Source organism: Phasianus colchicus, chromosome 4, assembly GCF_987193195.1.
Source record: "Phasianus colchicus chromosome 4, bPhaCol1.hap1.1, whole genome shotgun sequence".
Classification (NCBI taxonomy): domain Eukaryota; kingdom Metazoa; phylum Chordata; class Aves; order Galliformes; family Phasianidae; genus Phasianus; species Phasianus colchicus.
The window spans coordinates 6191849-6211552 of record NC_143439.1 but is presented as its reverse complement, the minus strand read 5'-3'; the positions used below and the strand labels follow the sequence as shown (position 1 = coordinate 6211552).

The window sequence follows — 19704 nt, the reverse complement described above, 5'->3', positions numbered from 1 at the left end:
TAAAATCTTTATGTGAAAACTAAGGCTACAAAGTAGACTTCTGAATATATTGTGCCGCTTTGAAGAATAGAAAGAAATTGAATCATAGAATCACAGAATAACCCATGCTGGATGGGGTCCATAAGGATCATTGAGTCCAACTCCTGGCTCTGCCTAGGACCACCCAAAAAACAGACCATATGGCCAAGAGCTTTGTCCAGATGCTTTTTGAGCTCTGGCAGCTTGGGGCTGTGCCCACTGCCCTGGAGAGCCTGTTGCAGTGCCTGACCATCCTCTGACGAAGAACCTGTCCAATCTGACCCTCCCTTGATGCAGCTCTGTGCTGTTTTTCAGGCCTTGTCGCTGTCACACAGAGCAGAGCTCGGCGCTGCCCTCTGCTCCCTGTAAGGAGCTGCACTGCCATCAGGCCTCCCCTCAGCTTCTCTGCTGAGCTGGGCAAACCAAGGGGCCTCTGTCACTCCTCGTACATCTTCCTCTCTAGATCCTCCATCAGCTTTGTAGCTCTCCTTTGGATGCTCTCTGATAGCTTTGTCTTTTTTTTTTTTTTTTTTTTTTTACTGTGGTACCCCAAACTGCAAGCAGTATTGATGGCGAGGCCACACTAGTGTACTATAGATAGGAGCAAGCCCTTCCCTCAGCTGGCTGGCAATGTCGTGCTTGATGCACCTTCAGGGTATGGTTGGCCTTCCTGGCTGCCTGGATACACTGGGAAGACTTAAATTTGTTGCAACTTCTTGGAGCACAGTGAAAACAGTCCCACTTTATTTCCTTTAGCTACCGTGTTTGACTGGGGATGGGGAGGGTGTTCTTTTTTTAAAGCAAATTACTTTCATGAGTAAATTCCTCACTTCGTTGTATCATTTGATAGAAAACAATCTTTTGATTTCGCTGACCTGCATCAAAATATTTTGTTTGGGGTAATTTGTCTGATACGGTTTCTGCATGTGTGTGTTTATAGCTCATGTCCACTGATTTGCTGCGGTGCTTCCTGGAGCTGTAGGTATGTGCCTCTGTGCTGCCTTATGCACCAGGCTTCTCCAATGAGTTGCATATTGTATGACACACTCTGCTTATCCCTCCAGCTGAATCATGTGCTGCAGTGTGCAAAACAGTGCCGAGATTCAATTAAACGAGAGGGTGGCAATTATTAAGGAAAAGGAAAATCAGACAAACTTTAAAAAAAAAAAGAAAAGAAAGCTCTGGCATGCACTGCAAGATAATGTTACTGAGACTAGATTCTCAGGCTGGGTTAGGAAGACCATTTATATAGATAATATTATTTAAACTAAAGCTGAATAACCTATTTTGTGAGAGGTATTAAGGTTTTTGCTGCATGGCTTAATTCTGTGGGAAATTAGTAGAGTTCATGGTAAAGCTAAGCAGTGGGAAGGATTTACCTACTTTTTTTTTTTTTTTAATCTGAAACAGATTTATTTGAATTTTCTTTAGAGATCTGATTCTGGACTAGATTAGTCAACTAGTAGTTCTGAGATTGTGCCTGAAGTAAGGCACAAAACTATAGGCAGTGCTTTACTTTGGTTTGAGGAGTGTATTACTTTCTGTGTCAAAAATCTCTCATGAACATACTGGAATGTACCAAGAAATCAGAGGTCGAGATTCAAATTAGATCCTTGACTATGTAAGAAATATCATATTATAATTCAGAGGGTTAAGTTCTTGGAAATCTATAGTCTATTTCCTGTGCTTATGATGATGCATTTAGTTTGCTTGTCTTACGAATTCTGAAGTTCTGTTACACTTGTCCTGGGTTTATTTTCTTACAAAGTAACTGGGTCTCTTGGTGTTTCCAGTGTTTGTGGTTTAAACTTCAAGGAAGAATTCAGAACTGGAATATTTTTCTCCTTTCTGGCAGTAGAAAGTGTAAATCTTGAGGTCTTGTTTCTTGCCTCTGCACGTTTAAGTTCCTTAAAGAAGGACTTCAGTGAATGTTGTGCTTAGTTTAAGTCCAGCACCTGTAACTCAAAAGTGTTCTTTTCCTTTCCTTGTGTGTGTGTAGTCTTTTATGAAAAAAAAAAATAACATTTTCTGCTTTTGTGTTTGTGTGTTTTTTCTTTTTTTTAGGAGTTAAATTGTTACAAAGTTCTATTATAATATGCAGGGAAAACATCCTAAGGACAATGCAGGTTATTCAATGGGAAAAGGGTTTAAGAACTGATCCAGTTATATGGGATTAAGAAGAGGTTAAGGGCTCTGCTCCAGTGGTATAAAATTAGTTAAGGACCTAATAGTATGATTTAGCTGTGTGATGTTTAAATGATTTTGGCTTGAGCTACTTAGGAACAAGCATTTGAAATGACTGACTGCCAGTAGATTTATTTGACCAGGGAGAATCCTGAGATGATCTGCAAATACTATGTCCTAGTTTTCTAAGAACAATGAGGTGTTTCATTTGTTGAATATAAAATAGTTTTACCGCACCTAAATAACCTTGGCTTTAAAGTTAAAAATAGATGCCACAAATATGAAAGAAGTAACCAGTGTTGTCTTTTGATTTAATGTTTCTCTACTGATTTGATATACATATTCAGTTTACTCTTTTATTTTTCAATACAAACAGCAATTAAATCCATACTCTGGGAGGAGACTTTGAGAATAGAGTTCTCTTAGAGGAAAAAGTCCCCATGGTTTTATGATTGCATGAAAAGAACAGAATACCACGTTTCAGGATTTCTTGTTGTGACTATGCAGCAGCACAGTTTGTGAGAACAAGTTTACCCAAAGGCCTGTGGGTATCCTGAGTTCTTATCTACGTCTGGTTTTCATGACTAGACAAGCTACTGTGCATGCTTATTTAGGGAAAGGAAATTTACTTGACAGATTTCAGGTTTGTTTCCAGGAGTCCATGAAAGCTTTTCCTTGAAAGCTTTGAGTAATGTAATGAAAATCAGACTGTGATGTTCGTGAACTGCTAGTTTTCACAATGGTCATTAATGTATAATTGTCACATCCTTAGCTACAAAGTAAGAAGAGATCTAGATGATTGTTAATATAGCATTTAAACATTAAGATTCATTTCTAGTCCAGTATCATTCATCAATGTAATTGATGCCAATCCTAGTTCTGCCACTTGCTTTTCTGAGATGAACCAAACTGTCAGTGTAATCATACTTAGTTACTTGCTATTCTGTGCTATAAAGTTGAGTTTCTCATGTCCTGAGTACTCTAGTTTTTATCCAGCAAAAAGGCCTGGCTTGTGGTTACTGTAAGATGTAGAGTTTGAAATCAGGTGCTCTGATTCCTTTTTGTTAAGACTTATTGTCTGGCCCGTGGTTTCGTTGTTGTTGTTGACTTCATTTGCATCTAGTATAGATAAAGCTGCTGTTGGTGATCTTCATATTTATGTCTTGTTACTTTCCTTTAATAAAATCAACTTTTTTCAAGATGGATGACATTTAATTAAAAAAAAAGTATATTTTCAACTGCTAACATAGTATGAGAATACATGTGAATTTTTGCACATACTGTTGGAGAAAGATGTACTAAAGTGTTCATGTACTGCACGTTTTTCTCAAGACTTTGGTAGTGAATCCTGTGCTTGGAAGCTGGGAAGAAGGTAATACAGTGCAGTCAGCAGCACTTAATTTTCCCATTGGTATTTTTAAGGTTTTGCTGGTTTTGACAGTGTTTAGGTGGTATTCTCATCTTACAGCCAAAGATTCATTTATTAAGTATTTTGGTGATACTAACAAGATATGTGAAGTTATGAAACTTGGTGTGTTGACTAAAATCCAACCTTTTTATTTCTTAGTTCAGGTTAAAAATGTATCCTTTATTTTGGTCAGTGATTAGCAGAGCTCTGTGGCACATGTAATGACTTATTATTTCTTATTTAAATATAATTTACTGTGAAGATTGGAACATTCTGTGAGTTACGCTTCTTGAAATATTTTAGAGTGATTTAGTTGGATTACTCATGTTTTGTGTTGATGAACATAAATTTTAGAGCAGAAAGAAAAAGTTGGAGGCAGTGATCATGAGGTGGTCGAGCAAGCTAAGCCATTCTATTTTGGTGGTAGTAAAGATTGATGTATTACTATATCTGTCCAATTATGCTACTACTTTAATGTAATCCACATGGTTTTGAAATAACTTTCCTGAGATCAGCTCTAAATTAGCATTTAAAAGAAATGTTTGAATTTCTTTGACTTCCACAATAATTTCATTTACTGAAGAACAACTGGTTTTATCCATAATTGTTAGTTGCATGGGAAATCAGATATTAAATTTAATGGAACCAGCAGAAATATTTAGAATTATGTTTTTGGTCTGATTTTGCAGAGACTTTATTTTTTTTCTGCACTGCTTGATATGTATGTGTGCATAGTATTATTTGTTACAAGATGACTCTGGACACTTCAGAAAGGTAAAATTTCCCTGCTTTGGAAAGATTAATTGTAATGCCATTTTCTTTGACAATCTAGTTTATGGTTTGGTATGCTACAATAAGGAAAATAAACTACTTGAAAAGCAGTATCTGAAATATATATATTTTTTTCCTTCTGGAAAATATTAGTATCACTGCTTTTGAGGATCAATGAAACTTGCAACTTTCTTTTAGTTCGGTTACGTTTGGGTTAGTTGCATTACAAATATAATCTGTGGAGGAATTTGCTGTGTAGGAAAAATAATTGCTCTAGTGCTTGGTGATGTGAGATTAACTGTTTAGAAACTAGCTGATTAAATTATAGGTAACTATTTTGTAGATATACTCATCCTGGGCAAATGCTAATTATTCAATATTACAAACTTAATTTAAGAGGAATATACAAAAACAGACTGAAAACATGCCTTTTCAGTATTTGGTATAGCTCATCTTATTTGGGACAGCTTTGAGAATTTTGTGTTTAGAAAGAAACAATATTAATTTTATTTATTTATTTTTTTCATACAACAGTATTTTTCTGTGTGGCTTTCAGCATTTTAGAGAGAATGGTGAAACGAAATGACATCAAGGAACCATTCTTGGTAACTTCAACTTGCAAGGTGTGAAGGGAGGGCTGAGCTAATTGTAGAATCGTGGTTTCGAAAACAGATCTGCCCAGAAATGTAATGATAAGAATGAGAAACATAAGAGGGAAGTATTCAAATGAAAATTAGTTGGAAGAGACAGCTTCAGAACAATGATGTTCACCCAGAGCGACCATAGACTGCAACTGTGCCCACCCAAAAACTGCACTGAAGGTGAGATGTTGCGGAACATGGATGATCGACTAAGTTAGGGAGTTGTGTTCTGAATGCAGTCCTGCTGGGCACTCCCATCTGGAAGAAAAAAGAAATGATTGAGACCCATTTCAGTCCCTCTTTGTTTTCCTGCAAAACACGTTAAGGATACAAAAACGGTACAAATACAATGCAAATACAAATTTGACAGCTCTAAAAAAAACCCTGTTTTTCCAAAGCAGTCAAAGCAGAAACAGTGCAAACAAAATGCTTGCTAACGATAGTCTTTAACCTAATTAGGACCTCATTCTTTCATTTATGTATTTATCAATCTATTTATTTTGGCATGGATATCGCTGTCTCAACATGAATGCCCTCTTTTTTTTTAAGACCAGAAACATTCAGTGAGCATTTTTGAAGTCATATATTCACCGTGTGTTAAACTTGATTTTGTTTTTTATAAGATAGGAATGAGAAAGATGAAAATCTTAGGACTATTGATGAATAAGATGAAAATTAACTTAAAGGATGTAGGAAGCGATTGGTTTTTAGAAAATAAGCTTATCCTGTAGGATTTGTTTTGTCTAGTTTTTTTTATTTTAAAAAAAAGCAAGCCAGACTTGTGTGTGTGCAGTCTGCACTGTAAAAAGATGATCTGCACAGAAATATTTGAGACTGTAAAGAGTCATTTCATTGGTCATAAACAGTAGATATACTTGGTAGGAAAAGTTGCATGTTCAGAGGCTTAAGTGTTGCACAGCAACATCTGGAAAAATATCATCAGAGCCACTGTTTGTACCTTGAGAGGTTGTCACGGGTTATGAGGTAAATTCAAGGTAGAATGAAAATGATGTGTTTTATCAACTGACTGAAAAAATAATGAAAAATACATGATGAAAGCTGTTGAATGGAAACGACGTGTGATATATAGCTATTTATGCTCCACTCATGTTACGTACTCCCAACTCTCACAATTTTCTACCAAAGTTGAAATTTATTTGTAGTGGATGCATTTCGTGGTTGTTTCTGTCAGTGCTTTTCCTTCCACCCCTCCCCAAGTATCATTGATTCAGGCATATTTCTGGCTGCATTTTTAAAGTCAGTATCATGTGTTAGATTTACTTAGGAGTAAAACAAGAAGGGAAGTACGTGGCTGCAGCAGGAGCAGGGTGTATATGCGTGAACATGATGAATTTTTTTCAACATAGAAGTCCTGTGACTGCTAATTATAGGACTGGGAAATTATTATTCTTCTTTAAACTAGAAGAAAACTGATGAGACCAGCTGTTTTTCTTTAATTCTCATTATGGAGCTAAGCTTGAAGAAAGGATGTTCTGGATTCCCTTTATTGGATGGGAAGCATAGATGAAGCTTGTAGGAAAGTTAAAAGCATTTTTGATTTTATTTTTTTTTATCAGTTAAAATTTCTTTAACACATTACTGTAGATCAACTTATAAGGACTCTTGCTTAAAGACATATTTCTTATTCCTTTAATTTGGGAAAGTTAGTAATGCTTAAATCAGCTTGTGATAAATGGATGGTACGTCATCCTTTCCATCTAATTTTTAATAAGAGGAGAGAGAAGTTTGGAATGACTTGTCTCCTTAAATTAAACAGAAGCTCTTATTACAAGTCTTTGTCATTTGCTCAGAGAAATATTTGTCAGCAGAACATGAGTCACTCCTGTGGGTATTATTTCTTCTGAGCACTCCTTCTGTTAGTGATGGAAACTTATCTTGGGGTTTTACTTCAAAGAGTGAAATAAGCAACTGATGGAGATGGTATTTTGTTGGAATCACAATCATCTGCTGAATCAAATCATGATTATAAAATGGCTGTCAACATTATGTGTATATGAACAAGTGTAGAAAAAGTAGGGATGGGGAGGAAAGAGCAATGCTGTAGCAGTTCCTTCTGATATCTTCCCTGAGAAAGGACTTACGGTGTATCTGTACAGCAAAATATTCTCAGGAGCTGGATTATGAATGAAGAGACGGTGGTAAAAATGAAAATATAGGAATAGTGTAGCTCTAGTAATGCAGAACTGTAAGCAGACCAATTAATACTTTCTCTGAGCAAAGCCTACAAAAAGCACTGCATCCCTACACCTTTGTGACTGTGGTACTTGAACTTGGTATGCAGAAATTGGGGTATCTCTGTGGTACTTTGCTTGAAATATGTGGTCACCTAACAGTATTTCATGTGGCATAGCATAACATGAAGATAATCATCAGTATCTCTGCTTGAGGTGTCCTTGCACAACAGTTAGTGCACTTGCTTGTATGCAGCAGTTAGTTAATTCAACCACAGTCAATAAGAAAAAAAGAACAGCTGTCTGTTACGGCTGTCAGAATGTTTATTAATGTAGCTTTCTGAAACAAAAGTTCCATGACAGTACTGTAAAAACAAATTGTTGGTGTTCAGTGGCTATGAGGCAAGACACTGTTCTTATCTGTAAGGTATGTATTTACTTCATGAATTTTTAATCCTGAAACTTGAAAATTATTTCAGTTGTTTATGTACTTATTCTCTTTAGTTGGTAACTACATTTCTAATTCAAGTAAAGAAGACAGAGTGGTATTTTATTAAAAACAACAACAACAACAAAAGAAACCAAAGCAAAACAAACATGGCAAGTTCCATGAATTTTGCTTTCTCTTTCAAGAATACTTCAGAGCTGTCTGAATGCTTATGAGCACCAGAGAAAGACCCCATGGAGATCAGTGTTCATAAATCAGCTGTGCTGCTGTAGCATTTCTGTTGTTTCAGCTGAGACTCAATTCAGGACTCCCAAGGTTTAGAAGTGATTTTTATTCTTATTTCTCTTTTTTTCCCTGAGTACATTCTTTCTTGAATTACTTTTTTTTTTTTTTTAAATATACCAAGCAAATTAGATAAGAGAAGAAGGATCTATAGGACAAATTCCTTATTATTCTTTCATCCATGGTTAACCTGAGCTATTACCTTAAGGAGTAAGGGCAATAAGAAGATATAGATTGAGACAGGAAAATAAAAGAACATGTTAATTGAATAACAGAGCAGAGGGATGGGTTTTTCCTAATCTATTTCTGGTAGTGACAACAGACATGAGAAAACTTCAAACAAACTAAGGGGAAGCATCGTCTGAGATGCTGCTTATGTCCTTTTTCCTGTAGGGACACACTGGGAGCTTGACACCAAACTATTGAAAATATTTAAGACAAGCTTCAGGTTCTTTATGTATGTTTATAATACTTGTAATAGTATACAATAATAGGAATTACCTGTTAATGTTACAGTTACCTTTCTATTTTGTGAAACATGCTCCTGGATGTTTTCCTCCTTTTTTCTTCCTTCTCCACTGTGGCGCTAACTGGAAACTGAGAAATTAAGTAAGACATTTATCATTTAAGCCTTTCAACTTTGATTAATGTGACAGTTGAAAAGGGAGAAATTTTTGCAGAAGTTTCTGTCTTCTGAAAGGTCATCCCTTTTCTATGTGATTTGAATTGTAATTAGAAGCAAGAGTTCTTCAAAAGGAGAGCGAGCTTAATGGGTACTTCTCTTGATTAAAAGGGCAAATCTGATATCAGTACAAATTCTGCTACCCAAGTGTCTCGGCTTCCTTCTCAAGAGACCTTTTTCCTTTCTTTTTCCTTTCTTTTTCCTTTTTTTTTTTTTTTTTTTCCCTCCTCACCCCTTTCCCCCTTCCCATTTGAGCCTTGTAGAACCTTGTATAAGTTGCTTTTTCCTTCCATCCTAATTGAGAATACAATCCAGGCAGGGGTAAATTGCTAACATGATCATCAGAGGAGTGAAAAGCCTTCAAGCTGTGTAGATGACCATGCTGGTTTTGCTGACCAGATGTTACTATATCTGTCTTAATTCAGAAGCTGTGGTTTTTGAAGATCTGTACTAACAGTGTTGTGTAAAAAATTTTCCAGCCTGAATAACTGTAGGTAAGGTTTCGTATATTTTCACTGTAGGTTGTTGTTGTAATTCTGGCATTGCCTTTCTTCTTTTTAATTGTTTCTGTGGATAAATTTCTCTGTGATCTAAACCTCAAGTACTTGCCACATCCAGTCTGGCCTTGAATGCCTCCAGGGATGGGACATCCACAAGCTCCTTGGGCAACCTGTTCCAGTGTGTCACCACCCTCTGTGTGAAAATTTCTGATATTTCTCTTCTCTAAGGCTTCTGAGTTGAGTGATATTTACACCAGACTAGTGGAAAATAAACCTTTAATACAGGATTTGAGACTAGGTATGTAAACTGGCTTTCCTTAGGATCGGTGGGTAATTTAAATTAGCTATTGCTGTATTGTAAATGAATATGTTGATGTCTTTTGCCTCGATCACTCTTGTTTAAAACAAACTATTTTTGCTAGTTTGCAAAAATCTGATTCTGATGGAGTTGGAATTACTGTGGTACTGCCCACCCACCTCTATTCTCCATGTACATAGATTTGGAAATGTTCAGTTCTCTTAGGGTAAATTTTGCAATACATAAGTAAAGAAAACCTGTTCATTACTGTCCATCAATAATTACTTGCTTTATGTATCTTAAGAATAATCAAGGTTGCATTTCTTAACCGAATAATTGGATGCAAAACTGAGATACTGAGAAGGTAGAAATTTTTTTCTTTACCAGTAATGGTTGGGAAGTTAGAAGCTCAGTATAAACTGCTTTTCTTCACACGTCCTCCAATATAGGTGGAGACAGATGTCTGATTTTAAAAGTTTATTGTTCTGCTGTTATGTTTGAGCTGCCCTTTTAATGTGGCAACCTTTTCCCATCAGGAAAGCTGTTTGCCCTACATGCTCTGTAAGGATCAAACATGTTTAGATGATTCAAGTTACGTGTAGTTTTTTTGTGTTAGATTAATTTATGCAGGAGACCAACATGGAGATGATAGATGTTTTGTACAAGTGGAGGTAGAAGTAACTTTTATTTTTTTGTGAGTTAAGACTGTAATAAAGTATAGAACCTGCATGCTTATAGACTATTTTAGGTATTGCAATGAAGCGTGATACTTCAGGGGGAAAACTAAAAGCCTGATATGTCGTGTTATTCTGTACTTAGCTGACCTTTCTCTAAAACCTGTTATTCCAAAGATCTACTGAGGCATGAAAGTAAAAACTCTGTTTGTTTGTCCTTCCACTAGGTATAAGGTTTTTCACTAAGAATAAGGTAAACTTCAAAAGTTAGGCTTTGCAGGGACATTTCAAGATTGGTATTTCTTTTCTATCTTCTACTCTTGATAAGATTATTGATAAACGGTATTCTTCTGTGACCACATCTGTGTTGGAGAAGATGCCTTGTGCACTTCTGATTTTCTGTTTTGTTTTTTTTTTTTTCTAATTATTTAATAATTTTCATATCTAAATGTGGAATGTTGCATCCTGTTTTCTGTTTGGTGTAGAATTAGTAGTAATGCTTGAAGTATTGCTTGAAATTCTTGGAAATCCGTGGGGTGCTTTAGTGGGCTTTAGATTGGACCTTGAAAACAAAGTTTTATTCAGCACATGCAGTTGATAGGAAAGTCTCCTATTAAACCCCCACTCCCCACACTGTGTTACAGTACTTTCTCTGAAGTATGTTTATACATATGTATCTATTGGCAAGAATTCTGTTCTTGTAGTATTGTTGCAATATCTGCAGATCTGGTGTTGCTTTCTCCAGGGAGATATGCAGTTTTCAGGGCAATATAATTTAGGGAAGTGTAGCTGTATAACCCTGAATTGCTCTCCTATTGCTCAGCTAACTACATCCATTCATCCATTCATTTACAACAGTTTCAGGGAGAACTTTCAGGGAGTAACAAATTGCGAGATCAGATGTAAATTCTATAGAAAATAAGGCAATGAAAACAGATAATGAAGGGAAAATGACAAAAATAAGTAGTAAGATGCATGTATGTTCACGTATAGGTAAAGCTGTTCAGCAAAAACAAGGAAAAGTTGAAGATAAATTAAGCAAGCAAAACAGATTTTCTTATGACATACAAAATGCTATATTTGTTTATTTAGGAATGCTGATATTTTTTTAAATAAAGTTGCTGCTCTGTGTACAAATTAAAAATGTGAATCTTGTGACTTTGCATCACAGCTTTTGAGCCTGGAGGAAAAGAGCCTGGCACTGTATGTGCACGTGCCTGCACAGAGACAAGGGTTGGGAGTTCCCCAAATGCTTAAAAACACTGAGGAGATGGATATGATCACTATTTGCAGCCTGTTTTCCAAAATGAATCATCTTTTATGCTAATAAAAATATGTTTTTTTCATACATAGCCTTACGTGAGAGGCAGTGACAGTTCAAAAGGAAAAATGTTCTGACTTCAGGATCCTACCTAAAATGCTGTGTTGTGGAGTGAAGCATGAGACTTGAAAGGGTTTTTGGTGATTCATCAACACCTGAAACTTCTGGACATTCTTTATCTGTTAGCTAAAAAGAAGAGGCAGCTCTCTCTGAGTGTAACTAAAGTTTTCATACAAACATACATTGAATTTGTTTCTTCTAGCTTGTCAAAAAGTATTTTGTTATGCGCTTTGAGAACCTGTCCTCACTTTAGACCACAGGATAGATTTGGGAACATATTCTTAGAAATAAGAGTCGTAGATGATTTTATATGAATGGTCTGCATAAAATCCATTTAAAAAAATACATTTTAAAAATCATTTCAGTACTTTTAATGGAAGCTCTATCTAATTTAATATTTGATGAAACAGAGGAAGGAAAGAAATTTTGAGCAGTTGGGAATAACTAAGTGCTGGTGGGAATTAAAAACAGTGCTCTGCTTTGTGCAGAGGAATTAAGATAATGATTACCACTTACTCAGAATTCCAAAGAATAACTGGTAGCGTTCATTGGAAGAAAAATTTTAGAGCTTAAATTGTTTTTTCTTTAGTATTCCTTCAGGTAAGTCAGGCACCTTCCATTATTTTCAGTGTCCCAGCAACTTTTTAAGAAAGTTCTACTGCAAATAAATTAACACCAGAAAGTGTTAAGTCTATGTGAGTTGCAGCTAATAGTTTTAAGTTGCACCCAGCTTGCTTTTTAATGCTGTTGGAAGATCACTTGCTGAGAACAAGTCTAGAATAGATTTTGAGTAGATTTACTCCCATCCTCCTATTCTTTCCAGAGAAATTGAAAAACATGCTGTATTTGTCAGCAGTATTTCTTTCAGAACTCGTGTTTATTATTTTAAAAAACATCCGGTATATTTTCATAGTAATTTACAAATAATTGAAAATACAGTTGTTTTATTTTCAGAATAGTTAATCCACCCTAACAAGAGGACTGTTCCTGTGTTTATCTGTTGTGTTCTAGAATTCTGCTGCAGAGTAGTTTTACTCTCGTGTCTGACTACTGTGTAGTCAAATTGAATGCAACTTCAGGCCTTCACCTTTGTCAACGCAGTGTAATGTTAAGTTTGCTAACTTTTAACAAGCCTTCAGCTCTTCTGGCAGTCCATTTTGTCACATAAAGCTCAGGCATCTGTTTTTTTCTTGCAGAAGTGTATTTTGTCTGCTGAGTTTTAATTGTTCTCTGATCCTTTTGAAAGTGTTTAACACTGTTCTGAAGACTTCTGGAAGTAACTTTTACCTAGAATGCTCAAATCCTCTTAACAGCAACCTGGATAATAAAGTTTGCTTTGTTAAGATGGGAAGTTTTCTTTCTGTATACTGAACAGAAACTGCCTTTGTGCCTTTGTGTATTTCTGTTTTGTCTTTGCTACTTTGGATGAAAAACATACCTGTATCCTCATTACAGCCAGAAGTCTAGGATGGTTACTTTGCTGCTCATGAAAGCTTTGTTCAAATTAAGCCACTTAGTACCAGTCTTCATTTTTTTTTTTGCTTTTCTAGGGAGTCTCTTGTAAAGACAACACAATTATGCAGAAAGTACGCTAATGACTGGGCTGGTATAAAACTATTAAAGGGCAGCCTCAAATTTCTAAATGATCATAAACAGGACTAATTCCCTAATTATTCTAGACATAATTACTCCTCTGTAATACAGAGCTAAATTATTTCTCTTCTTTGTAAATGTTTCAACTGTTGCTTCTTAGAAAGGACAAAGGGGTTCTGAAATATCTCCAGTTTTATTGACACAGATTAGAAGTTTAATGATTAAGGACATGCAGCGTGCCTGTACTGTTTACAGTTGTTTCATTATGTTGAGATTTTTTGTTAGCAAATAATCCTTGTATGCATGCAATGGCATATCAGTTGAAGTAAGATCTTGCTGTTATTAGTGGCTGTGTTAAACTGGACTACTTACTTCTAGATAGCAGAATTGAGAGTGCTCCAACCATGTTGATATAATTTCTTCATACTGTCTTCAAATACTGCAGCAAAGTTTTCTAGGGGGGAAAAAACCTCTGAAATGTATGAAATAAATATTTGGAAAAGCATATCAAACCTGTGCCTCTTATGAGAAAATTTACAGTAATGTGGGATTTACTGCTTTGTACTCTTCTCTAAAATATATCCAGATAATCAGTAATGCTAAGATGAACTCAGTACTGCTTTTGTATCTCACATCACTGGCCTATTTATTACTCCATATTATTGTAAATGAGTATGAATTTTAAAGGAAAGAACAAATTGCTTTTGGCTCTGTGTGGGGGTTTCATTTTCTTCATTTTTTTCAGAAGTTTGTATCTATTCAAGAAGAAAACTTTTTTTTTTTTTTTGAAGATCATGACAAACTCCTATGCAAAGGAAGGAAAACAGTGCTGAATTTCTCTTGAAGTCAGAAATGTACAGATGATTTCAGCATGCAGTTTAAAAAGTATTATTTTTTTTAAGCCAGAATTCATGGCACATTCAAAGAAGCCTTGAATTCGGGACAAATTGAACAGTCTGTCCACTGATCATCTGTTAGGCATTTACAGTATGGAATTCTGTATCTATAGATATAGATATTTCCATATCTGTACATAATCTGTATCTATAGTATGGAATTCTGAAGAGGGAGTTGGTGGTGTATTTATTTATTCATTTTGGTTGTTGGCATTTTGTCAGTTTTCCCTTCCCTTTTTCTTCAGAAGCTTTTATATACAGATTTTTACTACATGGAAACAAGATGTATTTTATATATTAAAAAAATATGACATGGAAAAGAAAGGCACTGTTAAACTTTGGTATCCAAAATCTGTTTTTCTTATGACCAAGGGCTTTTATTTATTACAACATCTACTAGGGTATCAAAGCTTCTCGAGATAGAAATGCAAAAGCCACAGAGGCAATTCTCCTGTCATTTCAAAAGAAAAAGTCACATAAGCACAGCAGATTACAGGCTTTACCAACATGGCATCAGTTCTTTCCTTCGTAAATATTTTACCATACAAATCAAAATAATTGCACACTGGTGAAAGCGATATAAGTCAAAAGATGCTGTTTATCTCCAATATACGTAAAATGACTGCAGCTAAAGATAATTAGTTTGTTGCTCTATTGACAATTCCCCAATTCATCTATAAAGCATATTCAGGAAGGCTTTTGGCAGCATACTCATTGCAGGCCGTATTAAACTAAGTAATTGGCTCAGTGCAATACTAGTCCTGTTGCATTTAAGTCACTGCAAATCTTATTTTTTCACTTAGTTGCGTGTAAAGTCCCTTTCCTTGGCTATATTATAATGAACACAACAAGCAAATATTTAGAATTATTACTTTAGTTGGTAAATGAACATTAGAGAGTTACAGACATTCTCATCTTGCTTTTAGTCTTTTTCAAAAGCTCAGGCAGCTGCCTCTGTGTATTTGCTTTGTGTGCCAGGCAGAATTGGCAGCTTTTGAGTGTTTGCAGTCAGAATACTTTTTTTGTCAGACATGGAAATAATAGGGCTGTGGGATTGCTAGAATATTCGCTGGATAAACTGCTAAGGTTAATGTCATTTACTGAAAATGCAAGCTGTATTTGCTGACTCTTGAAGTCTTGAATCCTTTTCAATTTTGCTACACTTGGAACTCTCTGTACTGAAGAAAGCCCCTTTGAGACTGTCAAGCAAATTGGTCTCAAAAAGGGGCAGCATGCTCATGGGTTTGAGGAGAAGTACCCAGTTGCTGCATTTATTTGTTTCTTACCTCTGGAGAAAATACACGTTCATGCATACATCTTGTCATCTTGTTGCATGCTGGTCAGCTTGATGTGCCACTTTTCTGTATCTGAGAACCGTACTATCCAATAATGCTTAGTAGACCACTATACATCTAAAACAGAAAATGAGATTTGGTAAATTGTGTGGTATTTCTGTGCATCGCAGTAAGACCTGATTCACTGCAGAGATATGAAAATGCTTCCTTCTTCATTTGACAATTCAGTAGCTATTGTTTTTAATTTTTGTTCTGTCCCACTGTGAGTTTGTTCCATCCAACTCTACCAAGAAAAAAAACCACAAACACCATTCTGAATCAAATTCTCTGCACTTAGAAATGTGCAGGTGCAACAGTCTGCTTTGGAAAAGTAGCCATCAATTATTGATACAAATGCTTTTGAGAAATGCCAGGAATTTTCCTTGGAGTTGTGTTTTGCTTTGCTCTGACTTGCTGAAGTTCAGTGGTGAAAACCAGCCTGTTACGTCTTGCAAGACTGTCTGTCTTCCTTCCTCCTCCTTTTTCTTCCCTCTTTCTAGAAAATTGAAGAAGTTACATTCTTAGGGTTTGTAAAAATGTCTTCTATCTGACCAAATTCTGGATCTGTTCCAGTGGTTTACAAAGGTATTCTATATAACTGTGGGAACAGCAAAATGAGAACAGCTGTAGTTGTATGTCACAATATATGTGAGGGATGAAGAACTGAAAAAATACTAGTAACGTGAACCTGCTGTGTTTTAATTTTACTCATGCCCGTGTGTATTCTTGTTCCCTCCTCTAAACGTAGTTGAGGCTGTAGTTGACCACCAGGGGGCAAAGCAAACATATATACTCCTTATGGTCTTGAAGATCAACTACAATTGCTCAACTTGCTGCTTCCCCTTAGTAATTGAAAACAGGTTTTCAAGACAAATATTTATTTCTGCTGAGGAAGCTTAGTTGTATTTATTCATCATGTGGCCACAATAATTGGAAAGAACCACTCTGAAACAGCAAATAATTGCTTGCAAGGAATAATACAAAACGTGAACAAGCTAGTTGTACATCTTACTGCTGGCTGGGTTTCAGTGGCATATGTAATCAAATCCATAATGTCGTACCTGTTTCTTAAGGAGATGATTGGTATAGTCACTGTTCAGTAATTTAAATTGCTGTGTCATATTGTATTAATAGACATATTTTAACTTTTGACTTGGTTTTCCTTTAAATAATTTATTTCCTATTTACTAGAATCAAATGATCAAATGATATATGTAGTATGTAATGAAATACCTTCAATGTTGGAATGGAAACTTATAGTGATATACAGTTTTCTGTATACCTATTATTTACATTAGGAATTTGTTAACAGTTTTAGAATAGGTGAGTCTACATTCTTGTGCATGTTTCTATTTAAATTTGGGATTTTTGTATGTAGTCAATTTTTTTTAATCAGACCCTCAGTATGGCCTGGATCAAACCACTGAAAATAGATTAGATGTTGTAGGATGGAAGGAAATGTTTTGACAGGTTCTGTACTGAGTAACCTCTGACAAACAGAAATCTTGGCATTCTAGTGCTTTCTGCAAAAAAAAGATTAACGTGGTCAGTATTCTTATCATACAATTTATACGTCATCACTTGTCAACATTTCTAAAATGATCATATGTCTTGTGTTTTCTTGGAGATTCATTTGATCTTGTAGAAAAGTCTGAACTGGGTTCATTTAGAATTACCATTTTTTAATAATGTAACCACTAAATAGTTGAAAAATGATCCTGACAGTAAACTAAGTACTGGACAACTTAAATTGGATGTGTTCTACAGGCTCTGTGTTGTAACATAATTATGTTTTCATTCCATCTGGTGTAGGGAGACTTCGAACTTTTACATCAGAGTCTATGAATTCCATTTTGAACAATATATACATATGCCTACTAATGAGTCTTATAAGACCATTTTTTGACCAATAACTTTGTATTTTAGGACTGGCAGTAAAATTAGAAGACCTTGAATGTCTGATAATTTAAAGCAGGTTGAATGCAAGTTTGGAAAATTACATGCAGTGCATTTATTACTGGTTTTTTTTGTTTGTTTGTTTTGTTGGTTTTTTTTGGTGGGAGTTTGATACTTTTTCTCAACATCCTTACCATATCCTTTAAGTTTTACAAAGCTTCTATTTTGAAACATTGAGCAGGCTATGTGAACGTGTCACTGTGTGGAGATAACAGCCCTGAGTAATTAAAAGAATGACCCAACTTGGTGTAGTCTGCAGACTTACTGGAGAAGGAGTGCACCCTTAGTAAGTTTGCAGAGGGCACCAAGTTGGGAGGACGTGTTGATCTTCCAGAGGGGAGAAAGGCACTACAGAGGGTCCTGGATAGACTGGATCAATGGGCAAGGATAAACTGCATGAGTTTCAATAGGGCCAAGTGTCAGGTCCTGCATTTTGGTCACAACAACCCCAGGCAATCCTACAGGCTCGGGGAGGAGTGGCTGGAAAGCTGCCTGATGGAAAGGGATCTTGGTGCACTGATGGACAGTCAGCTGAATATGAGCCAGCAATGTGCCCAGGTGGCCAAGAAGGGCAATGGCATCCTGGCTTGGATCAGGAATGGAGTGGTGAGCAGGACCAGGGAAGTCATCCTGCCCTGTACTCGGCACTGGTGAGGCCTCACCTCGAGTGCTGTGTTCAGTTTTGGGCACCTCAGTACAGAAAGGACATGGAGGTGCTGGAGCAGGGCCAGAGAAGAGCATCAAGGCTGGCGAAGGGCTTGGAGAATATGGCCTATGAGGAGAGACTGAAGGATCTTGGGCTGTTTAGTCTGGGGAAAAGGAGGCTGAGGGGAGACCTTATTGCTCTCTTCCAGTACCTGAAAGTGCTTACAGCGAGAGCGGGGTTGGTTTCTTCTCACTGGTGACAGGTGACAGAATGAGGGGAAATGGCCTCAAGATGTGCCAAGGAGGTTTAGGTTGGATATCAGGAAACACTTCTTTGCAGAAAGGGTTGTTAAGCACTGGAATAGGCTCCCCAGGGAGGTGGCTGAGTCACCATCCCTGGATGTGTTTAGAAACCATTTGGATGTGGTGCTCAGGGACGTGATTTAGCGGAGGGTTGTTAGAGTTAGGGTAGGATGGTTAGGTTGTGGTTGGACTCCATGATCTTTAAGATCTTTTCCAACCTGAGCAATTCTGTGATTGTGATGCTATGAAGAAATCCAGTAAAGCAAAATACTAAAATCCTTTACAACAGGCAAAAATTACAAGCTTCAAGAATTTATTTCACAAAGAAAAGATGTGTGTTCTCCTTTCTCATATGTTCAAAACTGACTCTAAGGCTATTTCAGATGCTCTTCTGCGTTTCCTTTATTATGTGACTCAGGAGATTGACAGGTGTTCTGAAGCAGGTCAGTTTTATGCTCAGGGAAGAAACAATCTGTGATAAGCCTATAAATCGTAAGCAAGGGAAAAAAAATAAAAATCTGTGTTGTGTAACATGTATAGATTAGCTGCATTGCATCTTGTATGACAGAAATCTAATCAATAAGTGTTATTATTCAAGACTTAGTTACTGTTTGAAAGAAATAGAATACTGCTCAGTCATTTACTTTCCATTTTTTTCTTGGGAAAGTCTTGTCTGTTTACCTGCATGCAAGTGAGAAGGTGAAGTTATCTTACAGAAGCTTATCTAAGCACAGTGGCTTCACACTCATGAACAGCGAAAGTCTGCAATACTGCTCTTTTATCCCTCCCTCCTCCCAACAGCACAGAGGGAGAAAATGAGATGAGGAAAGGTTGATTGATTGAAATAAGAACCAAAAGGTCCATCACAAGTTACCATCTCAGGCAAAGCAGGCTTGGTGTGGTAAGTGTAATTAATTACCTACTGCTATTAAGAAACTAAAGTAGTGAGAAACTAGCAGCAAATTAAAAACACCTTACCCCATCCACTGGCCTTATCAGGGCAGAGTAGAGGGGCAAGATCACCTCCCTTGACTTGCTGGCCATGTTTCATATGATATGGCCCAGGATATGGTTGGCTTTCTGGGCTGTGAGGGCACATTGCTGGCTCACATCCAACTTGTCATCCACCAGTACCCTTAAGTTCTTTTCAGCAGGATTGTGCTCAATTGCTGCACTTGGATTTATTGAACCTCATGATAGTCTCCTGGGCTTGGTGCTTGAGCCTGTGTAGATCTCTCTGGATGGCATCCTATCTGTCGGACATTTTGTCTGTACCACACAGGTTAGTGTCATCTGCAAACTTGGTCAAGTTGCACACAATTCCACTACTAGTGTCACTGATGAAGATACTGAAGTAAATTGGTTCCAGTACTGACCCCTGAGGACACCACTCATAACTGATCTCCATCTGGACATTGAGATGTTGACCATTTCTCTCTTGGCATGATCTTGCAACCAGTTCCTCATCTGTCAAACGTTCTACCTATCAAAACCATAT

The 19704-nt window shown here is 36.6% G+C and overlaps 1 protein-coding gene across 3 annotated transcripts in view; it reads left to right on the top strand.

Annotated features, from left to right (window-relative positions):
- The window catches only part of SPOCK3 (SPARC (osteonectin), cwcv and kazal like domains proteoglycan 3), a 153133-nt gene that overhangs the window by 10907 nt on the left and 122522 nt on the right, over nt 1–19704 (top strand). The window contains exon 1 of one of the 3 annotated variants that reach the window (XM_090138489.1): nt 7897–7977. The exons of the other annotated variants lie outside the window; for them this stretch is intronic. The gene's annotated coding sequence lies outside the window, so the exon portion shown is untranslated. Of the gene's footprint in view, nt 1–7896; nt 7978–19704 lie in introns of those variants that run through there. 3 annotated transcript variants of the gene reach the window in all.